A 19887-nucleotide genomic window follows, 5' to 3' on the forward strand; every position below is an offset into this window, starting at 1 on the left:
GTTTTGTCAGTATAACTGTAAATAGTATTCACAGCAGATCCATGCAGTGTGAAAGAATAACATTTCCTTCTCTTGTTTCAGTGTCACAATACCTGGGCCATTCATAAGATAATATTCCCAAAAGCAAGATAAAATAAATTCTCTTTTCTGAAACTCTAGGTTGATTAAAATCATGCTATATTTGAATTTGCATCTTATTTGTATCTTGTTTTTTTTGCACAGCTTTAGAGTTTAGAGTTTCCTTCTTTTAGGGGGGCAGGCGAGACGACTGAAAAATAATGTGCTTTATCATAACATCTCAAGTATTCAGCTGCTTTTTTTTGTAGTGTAGAGATTTATTTATACCGATAGCACATGATCCAGCATAAAATCAAATCTCTTGAAATGTTTACTCCGTGACTTCCTAATTATTCAGGGACAGGGCTCATCAGCTAATCTCTTCACACACCAGGAGTCCAAGGTAGGAATTTCTTAAACCACAGGTATGACGTGGCTGCACAGAGCCTGTACCAGGTGAATGATGTACTGCAGGTGCTCATTCCTCAGTGTGACTCTAGTTTGCCCTCCAATAGGTCCTTTAAGAACTGTGCTCTGGAAGTTAGCATCAGTGAAAATGGGGTCTGTACCTGGGAGCCTGGACGTGGTCTCCAGGTCGTGGTAATGCCAGTGGTTCCTGTCTGGATTATTCTCAGAGACAAAGGGCTTCCTGGTTTCTGTCAGCCTCACCATCACGACTAGGCCCACTTCTCTCTCAATCTGTCCTTTACACCATGTTTCAGGATTCACTTTCTTCCTGGGCACAAACCACCTGTTTAGCAGGATGGTAATTCCCAGGTCAGCACAGTAAAAAGGTAGCACCACCGAACAAAGACAGCCAGTAGGCCAGCCTCCTGGGCAGGATTCACCATGGTCCAAAACATCATGACAGCAACTTGGAGTGGTCAAAGTGCCTCCTGACCTTCACTGGCCTGTACTCCAGATTTTTCAGTTCCATTGGGTCTGCTGGCACTGAGATGGGCTTGGCCACCACTCTAGACTCTAGCTCTGTGATCAACTTTAGCTTCCACTTCTGACGTTGGACCTGCCATGTCCCTGGGCCAAAGATAGTAATAGGAACGAGAAGCAGAAACCACTAGAGAAAGGAGTCGTCTTCTGTTTCTGTGGCAGTTGCTTCGGCTTAAGAGCTGCCACACCTACTGGGTCCCTAGGCCAACACTTGGGAGGAACATGCAAACTGTGATGATTAGTTATGCTTTTCTTTAGGATCCTGGACACCTGGGTTTCAGTCTTGGGTTGGCCCGGCATTAGCCCGAGGAGGCATAGGAAGTTACTGCATGTCTACAATCAAGTGTGTAATACAGGAGTGCGGGAAGAGCCAGCCCTGGGGCTTTCATGAGGACAGAGTGCTCACCAGAGCGGGCACGCAACCAGGGCCTGATTCAGAGGCTCAGGGGGCAGTTCCAGAGCGTACTGCAATGCCCATACTCACCCACCCTCCTGGGCAAAGTGGAGGGCAGGGACAGGGCAGCTTTTCCTAGGTACATAGGGCATACCAGGATGAGTCCTCACCTGGGCACAGGACAACCCCAAGAATGTTCCTCCTGACGACACTGGCCTGGTGCCCACCCTGCACAGCAACAGCCCTAGCCTTGTGGCCTGCAGCCCCAGCCCTCAGACATTCAGCTTCCTAATCATACTATTTATTACATGTAGTCTTCTTTCATTTTCTTAGACATCCTTTCCAAAGCTCTTTCTACCTCCTGCTCAGATCTAGAGCTATTACCGAATTCAGCGTATCAATAATAATCACTATCTTTTTAACTTTTATTTTTTTATTGAAGTATAGTTGATTTACAATGTCTCAGGTATACAGCAAAGTGACTCAGTTACACATATATGTATCTGTTCTTTTTCAGATTTTTTGCCATTATAGGTTATTACAAGATATTGAATATAGTTCCCTGTGCTATATAGTAGGTCCTTGTTATTTATCTATTTTATATATAGTAGTCTGTATTTGTTAATCCCAAATTCCAAATTTATCCCTCCCCCTTTTCCCCTTGGGTAACAATAAGTTTGTCTTCTATACCTGAAAATATTTGCAAACAAATCAAAGGACAAAGGATTAATCTCCAAAACATATAAACAGCTCATGAAGCTCAATATTAAAAAAACAAACAACCCAATCCAAAAATGGGCAGAAGACCTAAATAGACATTTCTCCAAAGAAGACATACAGATGGCCAAGAAGCACATGAAAAGCTGCTCAACATCACTAATTATTAGAGAAATGCACATCAAAACTACAATGAGGTATCCCCTCACACCAGTTAGAATGGGCATCATCAGAAAATCTACAACCAACAAATGCTGGAGAGGGTGTAGAGAAAAGGGAACCCTCTTGCACTGTTGGTGGGAATGTAAATTGATACAGCCACTATGGAGAACAGTATGGAGCTTCCTTAAAAAACTAAAAATAGAACTACCATATGACCCAGCAATCCAAGTACTGGGCACATACCCAGAAAAAACCATAATTCAAAAAGACACATGCACCCCAATGTTCACTGCAGCACTATTCACAATAGCCAGGACACGGAAGCAACCTAAATTCCATCAATAGATGAATGGATAAAGAAGATGTGGTACATATATACAATGGAATATTACTCAGCCATAAAAAGGAATGAAATTGGGTCATTTGTAGAGACATGGATGGACCTAGAGACTGTCATACAGAGTGAAGTAAGTCAGAAAGAGAAAAACAAATATCGTATATTAACACATATATGTGGAATCTGAAAAAATTGGTATAGATGATCTTATTTACAAAGCAGAAATAAAGACACAGACGTAGAGAACAAACGTATGGATACCAAGGGGGAAAGCAGGGGTGGGGCGGGGCAGGTGGTGGTGGTGTGATGAACTGGGAGATTGGGATTGACATATATACACTACTGATACCATGTATAAAATAGACAACTAATGAGAACCTACTGTATAGCACAGGGAACTCTACTCAGTGCTCTGTGGTGACCTAAATGAGAAGGAAATCCAAAAAAGAGGGGATATATGTATACGTATAGCTGATTCACTTTGCTATACAGTATAAACTAACAATATTGTAAAGCAACTATACTCCAAAAAAAAAAAAAAAGAAGAAGGAAATCTTGCCATTAGCAACAACACGGATGAACCTGGAGGGCATTATGCTAAGTAAAATATGCCAGACAGAGAAAGACCAATACTACATGGTATCACTTATATGTAGAGTCTAAAAATAAGTTTTTTTAAATTAAAAACTCAAACTCATAGAAACAGAGAATAGAACGATGGTTGCCAGGAGCTGGGGGTAGGGGAAATGAGGAAAGGTGGTAAATGGGTATAAACTTTCAGTTGTAAGATAATAAGGTCTGAGGATCTAATGTATAACAAAGCAACTATAGTTGATAATACAGTATTGTATAACTTAAATTTGCTAAGAGAGTAGAACTTAAGGGTTCTCATTTTAAGAAAATGTAAATATGATATGAGGTGATGGATGTGTTAACTCGATTTTGAAAATCCTTTCACAATGCACACATATATCAAATCATCACATTGTATACTTTAAATATATTACAATTTTATTTGTCAATAATGCCTTGATAAAGCTGGAAAAGAAAACTCTGCTCTACAAAAGGCACTGTCAAGAAAATGAGAACACAAGCCACAGACTGGGAAAAAACATTTGCAAAAGACATACCTGATAGAGGATTGTTATCCAAAATATACATAGAACTCTTAAAATTTATATAAGAAAATGATCAAACCAATTAAAAAGTGGGCAAAAGGCTTTAACAGGCATCTCTCCAGAGGAAATATACAGATGGCAAATAAGCTTAAGAAAAGATTCTCAACATCACATATAATCAGGGAGCTGCAAATTAAAACAACGAGATACAACTACACACCTATTAGAAAGGCAAAAATCCAGAACAGTGACAACATCAAATGCTAGTGAGGAAGTGGAATGTCAGTAACTTTTTTTTTTTTTGGCCACACTGCACCGGCATGTGGAAGAACTTCCCAGACCAGGGATCGAACCTGTGCCCCATGCAGGGGAAGCATGGAGTCTTAACCACTGGACCACCAGGGAAGTCCCAGGAACTCTTATTCATTGCTGGTGGGAAGGTAAAAGGGTGCATCCACTTGCATGACAATTTGGCAGTTTCTTACAAAACTAAACATAACTCTTACCATAAGATCCAGTAATTGCATCCCTTGGTATTTACCCAAAGGAGTTGAAAACTTATGTCCACACAAAAACCTGTACATTAATGTTTATAGTAGCTTTATTTATAACTGTCAAAACTCTGAAGCAAGCAAGATGTCTTTCAGTAGAAAAACAGGTAATTAAACTGTGCTACATCCAGACAATGGAATATTATTCAGTGCTAAAAAGAAATGCAATATCAAGCCATGAAAAGACATAGAGGATCCCTAAGTGCATATTACTAAGTGAAAGAAGCCAACCTGAAAAGGCTACACGATGTATGATTCCAACTATATGACATTCTGGAAAAGGCAAAACTATGGAGACAGTATGAAGATCAGTACTTGCCAGCAGTTACAGGGGAGGGAGGGATGAATAGGCAGAGCACAGAGGATTTTTAGGGCAATGAAACTATTCTACAGGATATTATAATGGTAGATACATGTCATTATACATTTGTCAAAACTGAGAGAATGTACACCACCAGGAGTGGACCCTAATATAAACCATGGATTCTGGGTGATAATGATGTGTCAATGTGATGTTTATAGCTGGGGAGGCTGTGCATGTATAGAAGCAGGAAACATATAGGAACTCCATGTATTTTCTGCTCAATTTTGCTGTTAACCTAAAATTGCTCTAAAAATTTCACGCAGCAACAAAAACCCAATGCAGCCAAAAAAAAAAAACACCTCAAGGATGAAACATCTAAAGAGAGAGAATAGCATCCAAATACCCAGACTCTACGTTAAGAAGCACTGGGCTTGTAACTTAAAACAATGTACAATGCAAAAGCAGCATTCTGAATTCAGTAGCATTACCGGGACTTCCCTGGTGGCACAGTGGTTAAGAATCCGCCTGCCAATGCAGGGGACATGGGTTCGAGCCCTGGTCCAGGAAGATCCCACATGCTGCGGAGCAACTAAGCCTGTGCGCCACAACTACTGAGCCCGCGTGCCTAGAGCCTGTGCTCTGCAACAAGAGAAGCCACTGCAATGAGAAGCCCCCGCACTGCAACGAAGAGTAGCCCCTGCTCACCAGAACTAGAGAAAGCCCGTGTGCAGCAACAAAGACCCAATGCAGCCAAAAATAAATAAATACTATTACCAATTAGATATAATTAATTGAAAACATTGCTAAAATTTGGCCTTAAGGCCAAATTAAAGCTTCCTCATAATTCAGTACTTGAACTGGATGAATTTTTGACAACTGAAAGATTCTACTCTTACTATTCGAACTGAAAATATTATTTTAATATTCAATGGCATAGATATAGTACAAGCAGAGATATCAGAAAAAACGCAAATAACTGAACCAAATTCATCCTTCCTCTTAAGAGCAGATCAAATAAAGCATCCTTGTTGATTATAGCTTAAAGGTGCTATCTCCAAGGTTCAACTCTGTACATTCTCTCCCTTGGAGATCTAGTCCATTCCCATGGCTTCAATTATTCCTCTATGGAAAAAACTCTCATTTTTTATTTACAGCCCTAATCATTCTTATAAGCTCCACTTTTGAACTCTTACACATAAATATCCCACTTCTATTTAAATTCAAAATACATAATTCAAACCAACAAATACTTACTGAGTCCCTACTCTGTAGCAGACAACAAAAGAATCACAAGAGTTAAATCATTTCCTACTCTTAAGAAGCATATAGTCTAGTTGATGAGAAACATGAAAAGTTCAACAGCAAATGTATAGCCATACAAAGCAGTTTCTACATATTACACATACATGAATTATAAAAATAGTTACTTGTTACCATACAACCCAGCAATCCCACTACTGGGCATATACCCAGAGAAAACCATAATTCAAAAAGAGTCATGTACCAAAATGTTCACTGCAGCGCTATTTACAATAGTCAGGACATGGAAGCAACCTAAGTGTCCATCATCGGATGAATGGATAAAGAAGATGTGGCACATATATACAATGGAATATTACTCAGCCATAAAAAGAAATGAAATTGAGTTATTTGTAGTGAGGTGGATGGAGTTACAGAGTCTGTCATACAGAGTGAAGTAAGTCAGGAAGAAAAAAACAAATACAGTATGCTAACACATATATATGGAATCTAAGGGGGGAAAAAAAAAGGTCATGAAGAACCTAGTGGCAAGACGGGAATAAAGACACAGACCTACTAGAGAATGGACTTGAGGATATGGGGAGGGGGAAGGGTAAGCTGTGACAAAGTGAGAGAGTGGCATGGACATATATACACTACCAAACGTAAAATAGATAGCTAGTGGGAAGCAACTGCATAGCACAGGGAGATCAGCTCGGTGCTTTGTGACCACCTAGAGGGGTGGGATAGGGAGGGTGGGAGGGAGGGAGATGCAAGAGGGAAGAGATATGGGAACATATGTATATGTATAACTGATTCACTTTGTTATAAAGCAGAAACTAACACACCATTGTAAAGCAATTATACTCCAATAAAGATGTTAAGAAAAATAGTTGTTATAGTATTTTGCTTTAACATTATTGAGAGGTTCCCAATCCTCCATCAATTCACACTAATAAAAAGAAAATCTCCAAAAATCTTTGCAACTTTGGAGAAAGCAGATTTCTTAGAACATAAAAAGTATGAACCATAAAAGAAAAAAAATGGATAAATTAGACTTGAGCAAATAAAAACTTTTGCTCTTTGTTGTTGTTGCTGGGTTTTGGCCACACTGCGTGGCATGCAGGATCTTAGTTCTTTGACCAGGGATCGAACCCATGCCCCCTGCCTTGTGAGCATGGAGTTTTAACCAGGGAAGTCCCAAAACTTTTGCTCTTTGAAAGACACCATTAAGACAATGAAAAGGCAAGCCACAAAGTGGGAGAAGATATTTCCTATAAATGTATCTGACAAAGGATTTGCATTTTATATTTATATATTTAATGTTTTTATATATGTTTATATATATATATAAATGAACTCTTCCAACTCAATAATAAGACAGCTCAGTTAAAAGATGGGCAAAAAAAATGTGAAGTCATTTTACCAAAGACATATGAATAAATAATAAGCACATGCTCAACATCATTAATCACCAGACAAAGGCAACATAAAAGCACAATGAAAATCTACATCCCTATTAGAATGCCTAAAATTAAAAAGGCTGTCCATATCAGATGTCAGCAAGGATGTGGAACAACGGTAACTCTCATCATCACTAGTGGGAGTGTAAAGTGGTATAAAGACTTTGGGAAACATTGTGACAATTTCTTAGAAATTTGAGCAGACCCCTATTGTGGTGGAAAGCCTTTAAGGTGCATCCCAATGAACACCACTTCCTGATACTCACACTCTTGTATAACCTTCTCCCCTTCAGGGTGGGCTGGACTTACTGACTTACTTCTACAGAACAGATACGGCAGAAGTAATGACATGTTGCTTTCAAGACTAGATTATAAAGATTGTGGCTTTTGTCTTAGATGTCTCTTTTTCCCTCTTTTAGATTTCTTTACTCTGGGGGAATCCAGCTGCCATGTCACGAGGCAGACCTGATAAAGAGGCTCACATGACAAGGAACTGAGGCCTGACAATAGCCACATGTGTGAGCTTGGAAGTGGATTTCCCCCCAGTAATCCTTGAGATGAGCACAAGTCCTGACTGACACCTTGACCGACCCTGAGCCAGAACTATCTGGCTAAGTCATTCCTGGATTCCTGACCTAAAGAAATTGTGAGATGATAAATTTTTGTTGTTTTTAGCCTCTGAGTATTTGTTCGCAGCAAAAGATAACTAATAAACCAACCATATGACCCAGAAATTCCACTCTCACATATTTACCCAAGAGGAGTAAAAAGCACATCTGCACAGTGATGTGTACATGAGTATTCACAGTAGCATTATTCGTAACACCCCCAAACTGGAAAAACCCAAATGTCCGTCAACAGGTGAAGGGATAAACCAGCAAGCATCAGAATTATCTGGAAGGTCTGTTAAAGAATAGACTGCTAGGCCCTACCCTCAGAGTTTCTAATTCAGTAGATCTGGTGTGGGGTCTGAAAATTTGCATTTATAACAAGTTCCCAGAGGATGGTATGGTGCTAGTTTGGTACTTTGAGAACCATCATATTAGTCTACAATTTGAATGTCTATGGTATTCTGTGCTGTATAATATCTTTTAGGACTGCAACTAGAACATATCCACAGGGTACTACCAGGTTGATGAACGGAATAAAACTCTAAGGAATTCACTGGAAGAAAAATGGAGAATGAATCACCTAGAGAAAAGATAAAAAGGAGAAACTCAATAACTTTCTTAATTTACTACCCTGGATTTCTCTTTAGTCTCTATATGAATATGCTTTATTTCCTTAACTAGACTATAGGTTTCCTGAAAGAGGAATAGTGTCTTACTTATCTTTATCCCTCTAGGCTAAATCTGGCCTACTGCCTTATTAACAGTAGATATTTAACAAATATTTTGTTATGAATTTATTGCTGATAGTTGACTGCTAGACTGACTTGTAATTTCTTATGTTTTACTAAAAAATGACAAGCTTTTTAATAAGTATCAAGGGAATTTCTTAAAAGAGCTTATCAATCTTCCCATATTTCATTTTAATTTATATAAATAAGGCAGAAAAATTATCAACACCTCAAACTTCATCTTCTTAAACATAAGCTGAATAGAAGTGTGTGTTTCATAAACTGTAAAAAATAATTCTGGATGGAATGAACTGCACAAAAGAATGTACTGGCCAGTGACACACCTTTAAATCTCATTCTTACAGGTTCTACAGGTTCTTCTGGTTCACCTCCCAAACACAAGAAAAGAATGTTAGCTGCCACTAGTCTTATCTCAAAAAGATAAAAACCCATCAACCAGAATACTTTCTGAAATTTTTCAATGCCTATGATGGTTATGCCTTTGCAATATCCAAGATAGATTACAGTCCTGATAACAAGAAATTAAACAGAGAAACTTCTGCTTTAAAGATAGTGGTCTATTAATTTCCAAAATATACAAAAAGCTCAATCAACTCAATATCAAAAAAAACCCAATCAAAAAATGTGCAGAAGACCTAAACAGACATTTCTCCAAAGAAGACATACAGATGGCCAATAGGCACAGGAAAAGATGCTCAACATCGCCAATTATTAGAGAAATGCAAATCAAAACTACAATGAGACATCACCTAACACCAGTCAGAATGGCCATCATTAAAAAGTCTACAAATAATAAGTGCTGGAGAGGGTGTGGAGAACAGGGGACCCTCCCACACTGCTGGTAAGAATGTAAATTGGTGCAGACACTATGGAAAACAGAATGGAGGTTCCTCAAAAACTAAAAACAGAGTTACCATATGTTCCAGCAATCCCACTGCTGGGCATATAACCAGAGAAAACCATAATCTGAAAAGATACATGCACCCCAATGTTCATAGCAGCACTATTTATGAAATAAATAAATGTTCTATTTATGGAATAAGTAAATGCCCTAAATGTCCGATGACAGTTGAATGAATAAAGAAGATGTGGTACATAAACACACTGGAATACCATTCAGCCATAAAAAAGAATGAAACAATGCCATTTGCAGCAACATGGATGGACCCAGAGATTATCACACTAAGTGAAGTAAGTCAAAGAAAGACAAATATCATGTGATATCACTTATATGTGGAATCTAAAAAGATGATACAAATGAACTTATTTACAAAACAGAAACAGACTCACAGACATAGAAAACAAACTTATGGTTACCAAGGGGAAAGGTGGGGGGGGGTGAATTAAAAGTTTGGGATTAGCAGACACAAACTACTATATATAAAATACATAAACAATATTCAATATCTTGTAATAAACCATAATGGAAAAGAATTCAAAAATAAAGACAGTGGCCTAAAGTTGGCATTTCTCTTTTCTTCCTGGAAATAAGCACACTCCCTTATTACTACAACAGCAAATTTTGAAATCAGGTAGTGTTAAGTCCTCTAGCTTTGTTCTTCTTTTTCTAAATTGTTTTGGTTATTCTAGGTCCTTTGCCTTTCTATATAAATTCTAGAATTAGCTTGCCAATTGCTATTTTTAAAATGCTGTTGGGATACTGATAGGGAATGTGCCGAATCTACAGATCAAGAACTGTACACTGAAAATAAACCCTTATATTATTTTGACAAAAGAACCAAGGTAATTCAGTGAGGAAAAGATAGTCTTTTCAACAAATGGTACTGGGATATTTGAATATCCATGTGCAGAAAACAGACTTATACCTTTACCTTAAAGCATACAGAAAAATTAACTCAAAATACATCACAGACCTAAATGTAAGAGCTAAAACTATAAAACTTCTAGAAGAAAATCTTTGTGACTTGGGGTTAGGCAAAGATTTCTTAGATATGACAGCAAGAGCACAATTCATAAAAGAAAAAATTGACAAATTAGACTTTATCAAAATTTAAAACATTTTCAATTAAAAAAATTAAGAAAATGAAAAGGCAAGCCACAGAATGGGAGAACATATTTACAAATCATATATCTGATTAGAGACTTGTATCCAGATGATATAAATAACTCTTACAAATGAAATAAAAGGAAGACAACCCAATCAAAAAATGGGCAACCACTTTTTCAACTTAGGGAAATTGAAATTAAAACCTCAATGAGAGGACTTCCCTGGTGGCACAATGGTTAAGAATCTGCCTGCCAACGCAGGGAACACAGTTTCAATCCCTGGTCTGGGAAGATCCCACATGCCGCAGAACAACTAAGCCCATGTGCCACAACTATTAAGCCTGGGCTCTAGAGCCCACAAGCCACAACTACTGAGCCTGCATGCCTAGAGCGTGAGTTCTGCAACAAGAGAAGCCAATGAAATGAGAAGCCTGTGCACCACAACGAAGAGTAGCCCCCGCTTGCCACAACTAGAGAAAGCCCACACGCAGCAACAAAGACCCAATGCAGCCAAAAATAAGTAAATAAAAAATAAAATAAATTTAAAAACAAGTCAATGAGATACTACTGCATACCTACTAGAATGGCTTGGCTATAATAAAAAATACTGACAATACAGTTTTGGCAAGGATGTAGAGAAACTGGAAGCCTCATACAAAACTGGTAGAAATGTAAAATGGTATAGCCACTTTGGAAAAGTGTGGCAGTTTCTTAAAAATTTAGACATGTGTTTATCATACAACCCAGCAATCCTCCTCCTAAGAATCTACCTAAAAGAAATGAAAACATATGTCCACCAGAAGATTTGTACACAAATGTTCATAACAGGTTTATTTTTTAAAATGTAAACACTTTTTGGATAAACCAAACATGAAAAAAGTTCCACTAAAAAACTGCATTAAAGTATGAATGGAAAGTACTGAAGAATGAATGCAAGAAAGGAAAATGATTCTAGCTAATGATATAGATATAAGAAGGAATTAAGGGCAAAAAAAGCTGTGAATATGGTGGTAAATCTAAATAAACACTATATAAAAAGTGGAAATGTCCTTTGAGTTTAATTAATATGCATGTAGCATTAAATACCTGAAAACAAAAGCATGAAAGTTAGGAAGGAGTAAGTTAAATGTGTTCTAATGTCCTTTTATTTTCTGGGATGACAGCAAAAGTATTGAATAACATTAGACTTTGCTAAGTTAAGAATGTATGTTATACTTACTAAGGTAACTACCAGTAGAATAGAAACTGTTTAAGTTCAAACTAGCAGAGGGGAAAACTGAAAAAAAAAAAAAATCCCAGAGAAGGCAAAGGAGAGAAAATAAATATGAAACAGATGAGATAGAGTAAACAGGAAGAAGACTTCTCCCCTCTCCTCTTAGGAACTTGGCCAATGAAAAAGTCACGGACTCTTTGTTTACTATAGCCTTTCCAACTTGTTTCTCTCCTCTATAAAAGTGTTCTCCTTCCTTTGCTGTGTGGGGACTTGCACGTAGCTCACCATGGTTGCAGACCCCAAATTGAAATTCTCTGCTGATCCCAAATAAACCCACTTTTCTTGTTGCTGGAAAAGTAACTGGCAGATTATTTCATTTAGGTAAAAAGTTAGAACAACGATATACGTTTGAACTACATAATAAACAAACTTGATCAAATGAAGATACATAAAACAATGCTCCTAACAACTGCTAAATATACTTCTTTAAAGCATACACAGGACATTTATAAAAAACATATCATTATTGAAAAGCAAGTCTCAGAAATGTTTAAATGATTAAAATCATACAGCGTTAAGTTCTCTGACCATAGTGAGAATAAACTAGAAATTTTAAATGGGTCAATGAAGAAATTTAAAACATATTTTAACTCAACTTTGCAAATATTATACATTAAAACATATGGATGAAACTAAAGCCACATTTAGAGGAAAATTTACAACCTTAAATGCATATGTTAAGGGGAAAAATTGCTTACAAATGATAAGCTAAACATCCAACTAAAAATAAGAGGAAAAAAAAATCAAAGAAAGTTTAAAGAAGGAAATAAAAAGCAAAAACAATAAAATGGAAAGCAAACATACAATTGAGAGAATTAACAAGGCCAAAAGTTGATTCTTTGAAAAGACTAGAAAAATTGACTAACATTTATTGAGATTTATCAAGAAAAAATTTTAAAATTACAGGCCAATATCCCTGATGAAATAGATGTAAAAATCCTTGACAAAACACTAGCAAAACAATTCAACAGCACATTAAAAGTCACCATACACCATGATCAAGTGGGATTTATTCCTGGGATGCAAGTGGTTCAACATATGCAAATCAATCAATGTGATTCACTATATTAACAAAAGTGATAGGGATAGAGTAGGATAATTAAATAGTCAGTTTAGAAATCCCACTAGGGGATTAAAGACAGAAAGGGAATTTTAAGGGAGTTTCGGAGACTGTTGTAAGCTAATGACCACTCAAGAAAAGAATCCAGTAACCTAGCAACAATCTACACTACCTTGAAGGAAGACCAGGTGCATCCAAGTGCCAACACACTCAAGCCACAAACCCTGACAGTTAAAATACAAGACAATAGATACAGGGTCTCAATCTTGTGAAGTCAGAGAGTTAAGAGTCCTTGAAGAGTAGCATTTCTGCATGTAGCCAAGACAGAAATATAGGTGACAGGGGAAAGAAATTAGGTGAAAGGGGACATTATACTGAAACCTAACATGAATTACCATATTTTAGTATTTGTCACCACCCTTTTGCTAATATACATATGATTTAAATAGCACCATGACAGTCCCGGTTAAACCATGTAGGGCCAAAGGAGGAACTAATGATGTAAGTCTTGATGTCTGCCCAAGAATGAGGAAGTAGGTGGTCTTCTCCCCTCCCCACTTTTTCTTTGATTATAAAAATGTATCCCTCTTTGTTCTTGGGGCTTTGCTCCCTTGCCGGCCTCCTTGTATCTCTCACCAGTGTCCTATGCTAGTAAACTCATTCTTTGCCTCATGCTGAATTGTTTCTGTAATGAGGCAAAAGAACCTGAGCTTCAGTAAGTATTGACACCAAGTGAGCAGTTCTAATCAAAAGACAGTGGGTCCAAGTCCCCTCCTAAGCCAGGGATTGTGTGTTCAAGCCCTACTCTGAGGTGCGGGTGGGTTCGAGTCCCACCCAAGAAGGAGTGCAGTTTCAAAAGGATGGATTAAAATCCTACCATCATTTCAATAGTTACAGAAAAAGCATTTGACAAAATTCAAGATCCTTTCATGATTAAAAACTCTCAACAAATTAGGTATAGATGGAATGTACCTCAACATAATAAAGGCCTTATATGACAAGGTCACAGCTAACACCATAACTTTTCAGTGAAAAGCTGAAAGCTTTTTCTCTAAGATCAGGAACAAGACAACATAGTAGTGAAAGCCCTAGTCTGAGCAATTAGGCAAGAAAAAGATATAAAAGGCATCCAAATCAGGAAGGAAGAAACAAAATTCTCTGTTTGCAGATATATGATATCACATATAGAACACCCTGAAGACGCCACCAAAAAAACTATAGAACTAATCAATGAATTCAGTAAAGCTGCAAGATACAAAATCAATATACAAAAAACAGTTGCATTTCTATACACTAACAACGAACTATCTAAAGAGGAATTAAGAAAACAATCCCATTTACAAAAAATAAAATACTTAGGAACAAATTTAACCAAGGAGGTGAATGAGCTGTACAGTGAAAGTCATAAAACACTGATGAAAGAAAATGAAGATGACACAAATAATTGGAAAGACATTCCATCTTCATGGATTGGAAGAATATCTCCATATTACCCAAAAAAGATATACAATTCAAAACAATCTCTATCAAAATTCCATGGCATTTTCCACAAAAAATAGAAAAAAAAATCCTAAAGTTCCTATGGAACCACAAAAAAACCCTGAATAGCCAAAGCAATCTTGAGAAAGAACAAAGCTGGAAGCATCACACTGTCTGATTTCAAAATATATTATAAAGCTATGGTAATCAAGGCAGCGTAGTACTGGCATTGGACAGACATAGAGACCAATGGAATAGGACACAAAGCCCAGAAATAAATTCTCACATTTATAGTAAGTTGATCTTTGACAGGGGTGAACAACAGAGATGAGATGGTCTTTTCAATAAATGGTGCTGGGAAGGCTGAATGTCTGTGTGCAGAAGAGTGGGGTTGGAACGTTGTCTCACACCACATACAAATGTCAACTCAGGATGGATTACAGACCTAAACATAGGACCTAAAACTGTAGAACTACTAGAGGAAAGCATAGGAAGAAAGCCTCTTGACATTGGTCTGGGACGTTCTGAATATGACTCCCAGGAGCACAGGCAACAAAAGCAAAAATAAACAGATGAGACTGCATCAAACTAAAATCTTCTGCATGGCAAAGGAGACACTCAGCGGAGTAAAGAGGCAGCCTATGACACAGGAGAGGATGTCTGCAAATCATAATTTGGTAAGGAGTTCAGAATATATTCAGAATATATGAGAGACTCAAACAACTCCATAGCAAGAAGATAGATGACCTGATTTTATTTTGTTTTTTTGGTTTTTTCCAAACACCTTATAGTTCTTTATTTAAAGATTGAATTATTTATCTTTAGTAAATTGAAATGTCTTAAACCTGTTAACAGGGCCAATGAATTAAGGTTCTGAGTGATAACTTATTTTGTAAATAAAGGACCTGATTTTAAAAATGGGCAAAGGACCTGAATAGACATTTCTCAAAGGAAGACATACAAACGGCCAATGAATATACAGGATGATGCTCAACATCAATGATCAGTAGGGAGGTGCAGACTGAAACCCCAGTAAGATATCACCTCACACATGTTGGAATTACTATTATCAAAAAGACAAAAAATAACAAGTGTTGGTGAGGATGTGGAGAGAAGGAGCCTTTGTGTACTGCTGATAAGAATGTAGACTGCTACAGCCATTATGGAAAACAGTATGGTGGTTCCTCAGAAGACTGGAATTGGAACTGCTCTGTGATCCAGTGGTTCCCCATCTAGATATGCATCCAAAGGAAATGATATCAAATCTTGAGGAGATATCTGCAGTCCCACGTTTACTGCAGCATTATTCATGATACCCAAGATATGGAGTCAATCTAGGTGTCCATCAACAAAATGAATGGTTGGAGCTGGTGTGGTGTATAACAATGGAATGTTATTAAGCTTTAGGGAAGAAGGAGATCCTGTCATTTGTGATAACGTGGATGAACTTTGAGGACATAGCACTGGGTAGACTGAGCCAGACACACAAAGACAAGTACTGCATCATCTTACTTGTATGTGGAATCTGCAAAAGTCAAACTCATGGAGGCAGGAAGTGAAACAATGGTTGCCAGGAGCTGGGGGGTGCAGGAAATAGGGTGATGTTGTTTAAAAAAAACCAATGGCTAATTTATCATCACAAAATAAGTCAGAAGAGAAGAATAAGGACATCTTTGAAGTGCTGAAGAAAAAACAAAAATTCTTCTATCCTAGAATTCTGTACCTAAGAAAAATATTCTTCAAGGAATGACACAAAATAGAGACACTTTAAAATGAAAGCTGAGAGTATTTGTGGCTAATAGACCTACTCTACAAAAAAACAACAAAGAAATTTCTTCAGGCTAAAGGTAAATGATCCCAGACTGAAGCCTGATTCCACAAGAAGAAATGAAGAACACTATGGTAAAGAAACTAAGAACATGGTGGTAAATTCAATATCTATTTATGATAAAAACTCTCAACAAAGTGGATGTAGATGAAACGTTTCTCAGCATAATAAAGGCTATATATGACAAGCCTTATCAAAACTCCAATGGCATTTTTCACAGACATAGAACCAATCACCCTAAAATCTGTATGGAACTACAAAAGACTCTGAATAGCCAAAGCAACGCTGAGAAAGAAGAACAAAGCTGGAGGCATCACATCCCCAATTTCAAATTATATTACAATGCTATAGTAATCAAAACTGTATTATATTGGCATAAAAACAGACACATACATCAATGGAACAGAATAGAGAGCGCAGAAATAAACCCATGCCTATATGGTAAATTAATCTATGACAAAGAAGGCAAGAATATACAATGGGGAAGGACAGTCTCTTCACTAAATGGTATTGGGAAAACTGGATAGTCTCATGCAAAAGAATGAAACGACTACTATCTTATAGCATACACAAAAATTAACTCAAAATTGATTAAAGACTTGAATGTAAGACCTGAAACCATAAAACTAGAAGAAAACTTAGGCAGTTAGTACCTTGATATGGTCTTGGCAATGATTTTTTGGATCTGATTCCAAAAACAAAGTCAACAAGAGTCAAAACAAGTAGGACTGTATCAAACTAAAAAACTTCTGTACAGCAAAGGAATCATCAACAAAATGAAAAGGTAACATGAACTGAATTCAACTTTGATTTGGACAAAGTTGACTGGGTGTTTTAAAGGGAGAATGAGGGAATAGGGAGGGGAGGTGAGTGGGGGCTTAATAGAGTTGAGGAATTGAAAATTACAAAAAGCAAGAAGGTGGGGAGGTTTTTCCATGTGCGTCCCATCTGGGTTTGTTAACTGGCAGTTATCTAAGGTAGGCTCCTACACTCCCATAGAGGGTGGGAGATAGGAACCCTATCTTCAGGTAAATTCTTTTGGCAGCCTTGAGTTTCCTGAGGCAGGCACTTTGGGGGTGGGGGGGAGTGTAATTCTAGGGATGTGGCCTTCAGCTGTTAGAAGGTATGTTACTGTTCTGTTCAAGGATGAGGCCTAGTCGAGAAGAGGGTTTAGAGGACCCTGGCTAGAGATTGGTCAAGAAGAAAATCTTTGTTAGCCCCCAAATGTGAATCAGATTCAGATAATACAACTGATTATTCAAGAATGAACCTAATATATATGGAATCTAAAAAAAAAAAAAAAAATGGTCATTAAGAACCTAGGGGCAAGGCGGGAATAAAGACGCAGACTTACTAGAGAATGGACTTGAGGACACGGGGAGGGGGAAGGGTAAGCTGGGACAAAGTGAGAGAGTGGCATGGACATATATACACTACCAAATGTAAAATAGATAGCTAGTGGGAAGCAGCCGCATAGCACAGGGAGATCAGCTCCGTGCTTTGTGACCACCTAGAGGGGGGGATAGGGAGGGTGGGAGGGAGGGAGACGTAAGAGGGAAGAGATATGGGGATATATGTATATGTATAGCTGATTCACTTTGTTTTAAAGCAGAAACTAACACACCATTGTAAAGCAATTATACTCCAATAAAGATGTTAAAAAAAAAAAAAGAATGAACCTAAATTAGATCTATATTTTGGCTTCACAGAATTGCTCTATGCCCTCTCAGTATTTTATGAACAAGAACTGTGGATAAAAAAAATCAAAGTCAAAAAAATGTTCACATGTGACTGACATTAATATCCACGTGAGTTAATAATAATGGCTACCATTTACTGTGCACTCACAGTATGCCAGACAAAATAATACAAGCTTCATATACATTATATAAGCCTTAACGATAGTTTTATAATGTAGGGATTATCTTCTTTTTACAAAGGAAACTGACGCTAAGAGAAGTGAAGTGGCTTTTCCCAAGGTACAGCTTGTAAGTGGCAGAACTTTAAAAAATTTGCCATGGTAAATAAACTATACATACTGAGTCTTATGAATTTACTTATAAATGGAATATGTAAATATAGTCTCAAAATCCAAGATATAGGATATATAAAATTCTTTTAAATCCCAGGTACAGAATGTATCTGAGATCCTCTTTCTCTGAAGATGAATGCTATTATAAAAAAAAAAGCCATTTAAAGTTAGTCCACTTAGGGACTTCCCTGGTGGTCCAGTGGTTAAGACTCCATGCTCCCAATGCAGGGGGCACGAATTCGATTCCTGGCTGGGGAACTAAGATCCTGAACGCCTCATGGCACAGCCAAAAAAAAAAAGTTAGTCCACTTAAAAGAGATGAAAATTTCGTATAAAAATAGGGGTAAGAAACTTCCCTGGTGGCGCAATGGTTAAGAATCCGCCTGCCAATGCAGGGGATACAGGTTCGATCCCTGGTCCAGGAGGATCCCACATGCCACGGAGCAACTGAGCTGATGTGGAGCAACTGAGCTCGTGAGCCACAACTGCTGAGCCTGTGCTCTGGAGCCCGCATGCCACAGCTGCTGAAGCCCACGCACCTGGAGCCGGTGCTACGCGACGGGAGAGGCCACCGCAATGAGAGGCCCGCGCACAGCGGCAGGGAATGGCCCCCACTCGCCGCAGCTGGGGAGAGCCCGCACACAGCAACAAAGACCCAATGCAACCAAAAATAAATAAATAAAAATTAAATTAAATTTAAAAAAATAGTGGTAAGAATTTTGATGTTTATTTCAACTTATATTTAACAAATTTGGGTTATAATTGCAATTATGTGCTAATTCTTTTTTCATAATTAATTTTTATTGGAGTAGAGTTGATTTCCAATGTTGTGCTAGTTTCTGCTGTACAGCAAAGTGAATCAGTTATACATATGCATATATCCACTCTTTTTTAGATTTTATTCCCATATAGGTCATTACAAAGTATTGAGTAGAGTTCCCTGTGCTATACAGTAGGTTCTTATTAGCTATCTATTTTATATATAGTAGTGTGTATATGTCAATCCCAATTCCCCAGTTTATCCCTCCCACCCCCCCTTTCCCCCTTGGTAGCCATAAGTTTGTTTTCTACATCTGTTACTCTATTTGTTTTATAAATAGGTTCATTTGTACCATTTTTTAGATTCCACATATAAGCGATACCAGTGTGTGCTAATTCTTAGAAGGAACAAATCAAGTGGGGACTTGGGCATAATTTTTCTGACAAAATTGTGTTATATATAAACAGATTTCATCTAATGTCTAGTTTCCATATGGACAGTTGTAAAGAAGGCTGTAAAAAATTTGACATTGTTGACAATTTTCCCAAGGCCCTCCTTTAATCCTGATATCCAAATATTTTAAGAGATGAGAGTCATCATCATCATTGCAATTTCTCTATTTTTCAATTGTTGTGGCCTAGCTCTGCCAAATCTTCATTTGTCATTTGTGATTTGAGTTCACCAACATCATTTTCATCATCTCTCCTCCATCTTTTCAAGATTCACAATTTTGCCCTAAAATCACTTGTATTGTATTTGTGTTTTATAGGAGTATTCAACAATCATAAAAAGACTGGC

At 37.5% G+C, this 19887-nt stretch overlaps 1 protein-coding gene and 1 pseudogene across 9 annotated transcripts in view; both read right to left on the reverse strand.

Moving 5' to 3' along the window:
• NRG4 (neuregulin 4) overlaps positions 1-19887 on the reverse strand; it is a 134002-nt gene that overhangs the window by 96856 nt on the left and 17259 nt on the right. The window lies entirely within an intron of this gene.
• LOC103010846 (surfeit locus protein 1-like) lies at positions 441-7641 on the reverse strand (annotated as a pseudogene).

The sequence above is a fragment of the Balaenoptera acutorostrata genome, chromosome 3 (assembly GCF_949987535.1).
Source record: "Balaenoptera acutorostrata chromosome 3, mBalAcu1.1, whole genome shotgun sequence".
NCBI classification, from domain to species: domain Eukaryota; kingdom Metazoa; phylum Chordata; class Mammalia; order Artiodactyla; family Balaenopteridae; genus Balaenoptera; species Balaenoptera acutorostrata.